General features: G+C 36.5%; 1 long non-coding RNA gene across 1 annotated transcript; it reads left to right on the top strand.

The window, feature by feature from the left end:
- The first annotated feature begins 1,481 nt into the window (after positions 1-1,481).
- Positions 1,482-8,636, top strand: LOC135213153 (uncharacterized). The gene is made up of 3 exons (XR_010314086.1): positions 1,482-1,638; positions 5,818-6,006; positions 7,296-8,636. It is a non-coding gene; the product is annotated as an uncharacterized LOC135213153 (long non-coding RNA).
- The last annotated feature ends 898 nt before the right edge of the window (positions 8,637-9,534 follow it).

Raw genomic sequence — 9,534 nt, 5'->3', positions numbered from 1 at the left:
TCGTCGTGACGTCACGAAGCAAATTGACGTTATAAGAGAGAGAGACACGCACACAGACGAAAGAGAGGCAAGAAATTACCGGCTGTATACGACGCTCGAGGTGAAAGAGGATACAAGGCTAGGTAGACTCAGGTGTGATCTGTGATCGCTTTCTGACGAGGGGGAACTAGGTCTATGTCTATTTTCATTAAGAAAAAGGCAAAATGGGGGTTTATTCATTTGTTGTCCTTCGTGTGAGAAATTCGTGAATCGAGGAAGGTTCTGTAATCCTAAAATTAGAAGGATAAATCGCCCCCCGCCCCCTCTTTTGTCTTTGTATAAGACTAGGATTAAGGATTTTACATATAAGCGTATAGTTACGTGATCGTGACGTCACAACATGACGTCAGGGAGGCGAGTTAGAAAGAGTCAGTTTGGTAACATTTAGTACCATGAATTGTGGAGCATAAGTATAAGTATTTCAGTTACCGGCAAATACAGCTTTTTAAGGCTTTGAAGTATATAGTAAAACCTGTCCTTAAGAAACCGTATAAATGCCATCTTTGCAGATACTTTAACAATATATATGAAAAGCTTCTCTCGAAATTTATTGCAATAAACGAACACTACAGATTTATGATGCATTCGAGTTTCCAGTACAATTATCAAACGTTCGAAAATAGATTAAAATTACTTGTTTTAAATGTACAATATTTTGTATTGAATAGTTTTTGAATAAAGGATTACACATACACACACACACGCATATATATAGGACAATTTTCCTATGTGGAATACAACTGAATTACACACACACACACACACACACACACACACACACACATATATATATACATATATATATATATATATATATATATATATATATATATATATATATATATATATATTGCATTCCATATCTTCATCCAACTTTTGTTTAAAAAGTTTAAAGACAATTTAATTTAAAATGAAAAACGTCCCTGACATTGCATACTGTGTGTGTGTGTGCTTTGTCCAATCAGGGTGTATATTGTACACTAATCGAGTTTAAGTACTGCTAAAATGACATTACTCTTAAAGAGCTTTTTGAGTAAAGTAATGCTCGCTCGCCTTTTTCCATTTTTAGAAACCTATTTCGTCTGTTGCTTTGTTGAAGTTGAATGAGTTAAAACCAGGTGAGTATTCCCTTCACCAAGGTGAATGTGTAAATATTGATTTTGAATATATATAATAGACACAGAAAAGTGTGATATTCATACGTAAACTAGCTAGTATCTTTGTAAGACCCTTACATAAGTAGCTGGGAAAAAAACAGGCTTACAAAAACTCAGAAAAGTAGTTCCTGGGAATCATGAAAGTTTCCAACATCAATTATTCCTTCGTTTTACAATTTATCGAAAACAGGTACTGAAATAGTCTATTGCGTTTTGTATCTGAACGGATACATCAGCAAAAAGATCGTTAAAATATAAGATGAATAGCACTGATCTGTTGTAGTTACTAGTTACTCCTTGTCAACTGTATTCCTCCGCTGTGGTGGTTTTTCTGTGTGCTGTCGGTTCTGGTTGGTTTGGTTGTTGTCTTGTTGATCATCTCGAAAATGAGCTAATTTTTCAACAACCTATCAGGTTTTTGATGTCGCACTAGAGTCCAGAGGTTGGTAACATTATATTTTGTCTTTATAATGTCGATATTAGTGAGGGAAGTTGGGAATTACTTTATATATTTGATATAATATAGCAGCAGCTTTTATATCAAAATGTCTGCACCCCTGAGGCTAACTCCATAGGCAGGAGGAAAACATAACTTTTGATATTTTACTGAAGTGTTTATCTGTTTTCAATGTAAAGTGAGGAGGCCTAGTTAATTAAGTTAGGTTTTCATCAAGCTGCAGGATGGATTGTATTTTGTGGCATTTCAAATTTTTTCAAGTACCAGTTAGCTATATGATCGAATGGTGATGGTCATTATTTTATAAATTGTAAAGGCAACTAACAATAATTAGTTAAGATAAAAAGTATCAGCATTTCAAATCAACCAGTATGGCAGTGCTAAAATTAGTGGCGTAACAAAGGGGGTTCAGTCAGCTCCAGGCGGCGCTGTCCCAAGGATTGGCACACTGACATCTTTTTGAGTGGGTCTGGTCTGTCATAATTCCAGATTTTTTAGTATACTTCTTCAGATCGGAACACTGAACAGTGGTTTACCGACTCTACTGTTGGAGAGTAAGCAATTTTTGACAACAGCAATCCTGGGTAAATAAATGACCGAGATGTTAAGGTTTAAAATGTGGTTAATTTTCACCGCTTCAGTAGTTTTTAATTGGGCGGCACTTTCAGACTTCGTCCCGGGCACCACTAACGTCAGCTATGCCACTGGCAAAAATTCTTTAAATGGCGCAGTATCAAGACAGTAGGCATCTTTATACAATCTCACTCTACCGAAGCAGCTTATAATATAGGACTTGTAAATTCATTTGTCCTGTATACAACATTCAGTAGAGGTGTTCTGAAGTAAATAGACCTTAGTAACATCATAGTTGTTGGTGAAGTAGTACTTTAAGCCATAACTGTATCTCTGAGTTCACCATTTGATTTTCCTGCGTTTTAGTTGTGTTTTAGTAGCTGTTTTGTTTGTTTTAGCAAGTGAGTAGTTTTCTAGATACTGGACCCTCCTTATACACAATAATTATGGGAGGCTGGGGTGGTTGTGTAGGAAAAAAAAACAAACAAATAAAAAGATGTACGTAACCTAATCTAAGGTGATAGGTTTGTAGGCCCACTTGGCTGGGGTGGACTTTTAGACCCTCCACCTAACCTAACTTGGTAGATCTAGGGTACCTATCCGCAGTGGTCCAGACTATGGCAGTTGCGGTTTTTCTATGCAGTTTTACCTACTGAACCAGAATGTTAAGTAATATTTATTCGGGCGACTGTAATTAACCCCCAGGGGCCAGTACTAAACACGGCGAAATACATTGGACGCACCAATCCCAGGTAGATGTTGTATCCGCGGTTACGTTTCTTGCAGGGTAATTCCAAAGAATAGTTCTGCATGAACTGCAAGGAACGTAACCGTGGATACGACATCCACTAGGGATTGTGGGGCGTCCAATGTATTTCGCCGTATGAGCTTGAAGAGTTTTTACCTCTAATTTTTCCTAAGTCGGGAGAGGTGTTTCCTCTACGGTAATGCTTACTTTTAATGAGCCCTCTAACTTACTTTCTTACACAAACAAAAGCAGTTCCAGTTACTCATTATTGGCTGAGAGGTGTGACATCGTTATGACGTCATGGGTTTCATAACCAATTACGAACGACTTTAGTCGAAAACTAAGTTTCACTAGCATTTCAGCGGAGTAATAAAGTTACCTGTCCAGTGTCCACTGGTATACTTGTTTGACTGAATACTCGAATAATGAAGCAAAAACCAGCATTTTGTCTTCCTGTAGCTATGGCAGAGGCAGTGGTTGGCCCTTCTGGCATTAATTTTGACAGAGACCTTCGATTTCCTACCGATTGTTTGCAGTGCAATGTGGGTTATGGTGAATTTTATCATTCTTTGTCTAGTGGTGGTAAAGAAGTTGTGATTGAATATGCTCAATGACATAATTTAATTCTAAAGCAAAAAAACTGCGAGTGTTGTGGAGGTATTTGTCGGATCGACTACAACAGGAACACCTTTAGTTGTGATCGCTCTGTAGTGATGAAAGGACGTCGGCGTAAGCGATGTAATTTTAGTGTTTCCTTGTATAAAGGAACGTGGTTTGAAAAATCCCATCTCTGTTTTGAAGTTAATCTAAAGTTTCCCGGGCCACACGACATCCAAATCCATCCGCCACGGTAAGTAGCCTTACTGTAACCCCTGTGGCTAGCGTGCGCAGCGCAACATTACCTCTTGCCATTACATGCCGTGCTTGCCAAGAATCTTTAAATATGCGGATAAGGCGCGAAGCGCCGTTCCGCCACGGCCTTCCTGACAGCACACACAAATCAATCGTCGCGGGTATGTAGTCGCTCCCTACTTTGTTTGTTGTTGTTTTGGTATCGCCGCCATATTGGTTTTGGTGTTCTTCCGCCGATTTTGGTCAGCAGTTGAGTGGGCCCTCGAATCTGTAGGTGCTCCCAATTATTATTGCTGCAAAGCACTCCTTTCTGGTATTTCCCCACCCAAAACCCCCAATTCCCAACTGGGGGCCCCCAAGCTTGTTGGGTGGAAAAGGGGGTTAAAATAACATTTCCTCAAGAAAACAAGATTAGATTCACTGAAAAAACACCATTAAATGAAGGATTGTTTATTGTCTTTTAGAAACTGGTGATGTGGCTTGCTTCTGAAGAATTACTGTTTTTAGCACTGGCCCCGGGGGGTTAATTACAGTCGTCCGAATAAATATTACTTTAAATTCTTGTTCAGTAAGTAAAATAACGCAGGAAAACATCAATTGCCATAGTCTAGGCCACCGCGGATTGCTTCTGTAGAAATACCCCTAACTTAACATATTTTTGGTCCTTACCTGGCTGGGATGCCCTTCTGGACCCCCTCACCTAACCTAACCCGGTAGATCTAGGTAATAACTGCATTGGATGTTTTTTTTAGTAATTACAGTTTCCTATAGTATTTGGGATGCTTATTAAGAATTTACCGTTATTTTTGGGGCTCGACTGTAATTAACCCCCAGGGACTAGTACTAAACACAGCTAAATACATTTTACGCCCTAATATCTAGTGGTTGTCATATTCGCGGGAACGTTCCTCGCAGTCCGTGCGGAATTACTGCCTAGAATTACTCTTAATCCAACCCAAAGTTTCCTTACCTGGTCTGGTGGGGGAGCTTACACCGATCCTACCATGGGGCACTATTAATAATTAAATAATAGGATGTGACTTAAACTAACCTGATGGAGGACATGGAGTCCATAACTTGCCAGTGGACATATTTATTGCCCCCTTTCCTCCACACTTCTGAATGCTCAAAAAATACAAGGCAAGTTGTATGGAGATTGGTCATTATGTCAGTCTTAGTTTTTTTATGAGGAATCCTTGGACAATGCATTGAAGTACAAATGCAATTTAAGCTATCACTTCAACAAAACTAAATTAAAAGTTTTTTTTTTTTTTATATAAACAATCCCCACCTTGCTCTCTCCAGGTCCACTGACAAGCATTATCATGACTGGTTTCACAGCTCCTGACTATGTTCAAGACACTGGTTTTGGCAATATTTTGTGTGCATAAGAGCCTGACGAAGTTGGTGAAAAGTTTAATATTGCTGCTTTGAAAGTTCCCATGATAGCGCTTGGTCAGGGAATAGACTCAAGTTACTGGTCTTTTAGACTGGCTATGAATACAAATCCTTAGTTAAGGAGACTGGAATATTAACCTTCTATTGAATAATGATTGACTTTGTGAGAATGATTGGCTCTGTTAAAATCCCACTGCTGCTTCAAGATGGTTTTGCTTATGTTAAGGTTATGAAGTTACCAAAAGTTATGGACTAGAAAATCTGAAAGCCTAGAGGTCTTGGGAACAAGGTTTCGGGTAGTTGATCAGTTTTACAAATGAATAGAATTCAGGGCTTTGTTAAGGACATTTACTAGAAAGTAAAACTTGGATTATGCCTATGGTTTTTCATTTAATGGTACAATGTGCTGAAAATTGCTTATAGTATTAGATAGTTTTTTTTTTTTAAAGCCCATACTAGTTGTAAAAACTGGATTGTCATGCCTACAATTATATTATGTGATGGTAGAGGTATACCCTGTGTTGAAAACTGCCGTAGTGTATTCAGTTAAACAGTTATTCTGCAACTGTGAACTGACTTTAAATCTCTTTTAGGAGAAGTTTGAACTTCAGGACACTGGAACTTCAGGATAACTGATTTATAATACTGTCGTCATTGATCGTGCAGACGAGGTGGTTGCAGTTCTGCAGTGATAAGGAAGGCTGGTTAAAATTCTGCTGCTACTTAACAAAAAGTGTTTTCCCCAGGAACCATCTGGCTGCAGTAATTAAACCCATGACAAGGTAATAAAATTTCCTTTTTTTTTTGTCAGTTAGTTTAGGTTTTGTTTAGGCTTATTTTGAATTAATTTAGATTTTATTTATATAACATTCCACAGTAAATCACAGCTAGGAATTAATTTAAATTTAGGTTTTATTTATTAAATATTTTACAAAATATCACAGCTAGGACTTCATTCTAGTTTAAGCTTTATGAATTAAATAATATTTCACAGTAAATCACAGCTAGGACTTCATTCTAGTTTAGGCTTTATGAATTAAATAATATTTCACAGTAAATCACAGCTAGGACTTCATTAAAATTTCGGTTTTACTAAATGAAATATTTCACGGTAAATCACAGCCAGGACTTATTAATTCAAATTAATTTAGATCTTACTTATAAAACATTCCAAAGTGAATTACAGGCTTGGGCTTAATTTAAAGCAATTTAACTTAATTAAACATTCCACCTTACACCACAGCCAGGACTTAATTCAAGATTAATATATTTTTTATTTATGAAACATTCCACAGCCACGTAGTTCTAACACAACATCGAAATAAAGTGAGTTGTAACACAGCTGATATTATCACTTCTGATCTCTGAGCATTTCACGCGATGGACATAAAAGAAAATCTTACGATTTCATAACAAGGAAGATGTACAGCCGTTTCTTGTGTCTTCTTCATTATCTCCTTGTGTGTGATTACGGCAACCCCCCTTCTGTATTGATCTGTTCAAGGTTACACTTGATAGCACTTGTTACATTGCTCATGCACCATTTCTCTCTCTCTCTCGGTTTTGCTCTCTCTCACACATTATGTTTTGTACTCTCCCATCACAATGTATTTTGCCTCTCTCTCTCTCTCTCTCTCTCTCTCTCTCTCTCTCTCTCTCTCTCTCTCTCTCTCTACCGGAAGATGTACTAGCAACTCTCTGGTAGACATTAGAGGCGCCTCACACCGAGGGACCTGGGGCAACCCGAACGAACTGTAAGGACTGTAAGGACTCATTGTATTTTGCACACTCCTCACATTGTATTTGGTTGTCTCGCTCTCTTTCTCGTAGTATTTTGCTTTCTCATTATATTTTTCCCTCTCTCCTCACATTGTATTTGGCTCTCTCTCTCTACATTGTATCGTGTCATTTCTAATATTTTGATACAGTAGTTAATTAATCGATTATATTACACTATCATAGACTACATTGTCATTCATTCTTGATTTATAACACTTTGTATCTCACTAGTATAATAGTTCAAGAATGAATGTATACCATGACTTTCTAGTTAATTGGTTTGTTCTTACAGGTTTGAAACGAGTCAGCACAGCGAGGGAAATTAATTCTTTTCTGATTTCAACTTGATGATACATTACAAGTGTTCGCTTGGACTTAATGATTTTAGTGCTTTGAAGAGTTCACGCGGAAGTCTGATTGAATCCGATTTAACATCTGCAGCCGATAATCTAATAATCTACAGATTACTTTGTAATTGAATTAATTTCAAATTGTTATCGTTGATACATAAGACACTTGGATGAATTCTCACATAGACTTAACTGCAGCAGTTTGTCTAATATTAAACTTGATTATTTGAGTGTAATCATGAAATTAGTATTCGTTTATGTAATTTTTTGTCATTATATTTTCGTTGTAGGAATATTATTAGTTTTGAAGTTATATTTTAAAATTTGCTGAAAGTACATTTCCATAAGTAGGAATATCAATAAGTGATTTTTGTGTTTAGCTTTTTGAATTAAGTATTATAAGGTAATTGTGATAATTATTAGTAATTGATGTAATTTTCTAGAATCATATTTTGGGATGTTTTTTCTAGAATTATATTTTGGGATCATTACCAATGTGAAGTATTTGTTTTGAACACTTTCATCGTGAAAGGTTTAGTTAAAGATATATTACTATTGTCTAAGATTCCTTAATTTTGTATATATAAAGCACGGGATTCATAAATCACTTTTTCAATGCTCAACTTTTAATTTATTGCTTTTGTCATTCTTAAGATTGTTTTTCTGTGGATGTTTTTCTGTAGAGAAAAATGCAAAGAAATGTCTACAGAAACTCATCTATGTTTTGACATAGAGGAACCAATGTACAACTATATTGTCCTTGCTAAATGGTGTTTGCAATTACAACTAGCAGCTGTTAGATTAGTATTAAGCAACCAACATTATACGTGCCACCAATACGTAAAAACTCTACAATTTTTTTTTATATATTTCCGTTCTAGTTAATAATATATTTTCTGTGGAGAAAATGGTATTTAGCTCAACAGGTACGAAAAAGCACTTATTCGAGGTAGAGAGTATGTGTTCACATATACAGTTTCGAAACATCACGTCGCATATTTTTGTGTGTGAAAGAGATTTTAGTGATGTGTCGAAGTTATGTGAATATATGCTCACTACCCCGAATTTGTGGTTTTTCCATACTCATTGCAGCTCAACATTGAGCTGTCAGAATTCTGAAATGGATTTTTTTTACCAATTTGTACAAGTAATAAATCGGACTAATCAGTGATTGTAATATAAAATTCAGAAGATATTTTTCTCTTAAGAAAAATGTAAGATCTGTATTTCATGAGATTGTAAAGTTTATAAGATGAGAAATAAAATACAAACAAGTCATAAAACCTTTTGTTTATCATAAGGTAAACAAGACAGAACTTGAAACTAAATTAAAAAAATCAAAGGCAATGAGTAGTATACTCCTTACTAAAACGTCCATATGACCCGAGTATTCTCCTCAAACAACAACCCCCCCCCCCCCCCCCCTCTCCCTACCCTTCTAGCCCAGCTAAGCCTGGTCCTCGCCACAAAAAAAAGGGCCAAAGAGCCCAAGAAATACTCTTCTTGCCACAAGTCCATTTAGTCTGTTCATTCCCCTTAGAGCTAGTTCATTCTCCCACTAGTGGAAAGAGCAGTACCACAAGGTGTATGTGGGTATATGCACAGTGTCAAATGGTTGAAAGGTAACCCTGTTTTTCATCTTGGAGGACCACCCTGTCCATTTAGCTGACCCTGCTGTCTTGGCTAGGAAGGTTTTCATGATGATGACGGAAGCCATGTCCATTAATTGCCTTGATAGTTCCTGCTAGTTCAAGCTGCATCTTAAATTTAAACTTAAGCACTTTCTTGATGCAAGTATAGCAAGTCAAGACTTTAAACTTTTGTGAACACATGAAGTTACTTGAGACTTAAAACTTGTAGTTATATAAACGAAGAAAATTTCTCAATCTTTTATGGTAGAAGATTAAACGTCACACTAAATACAGGTTTCAGTACAATACAATTTGTCACAATTGAGATAAGAAGACACAGCAGAATCAATGACAATAAATTGATACCAGATTCATGAAAAACTCATTTCAACGGTCGAGATATCCAAAAAAAATAATAGAAAACGGAATTGGGAGTCAGGGAAGATGGCGCCCATGAGGTTTTTATGTAGCTATGTCACGAATGTATTCGTAAGTAGTGCTTTAACAAAAATGAGTAAATAAGAAGTAAATAAATGAATTAAAAAATAAA

The sequence above is a fragment of the Macrobrachium nipponense genome, chromosome 42, assembly GCF_015104395.2.
Source record: "Macrobrachium nipponense isolate FS-2020 chromosome 42, ASM1510439v2, whole genome shotgun sequence".
NCBI lineage: Eukaryota > Metazoa > Arthropoda > Malacostraca > Decapoda > Palaemonidae > Macrobrachium > Macrobrachium nipponense.
This window is presented reverse-complemented; position numbering and strand designations above follow the sequence as displayed.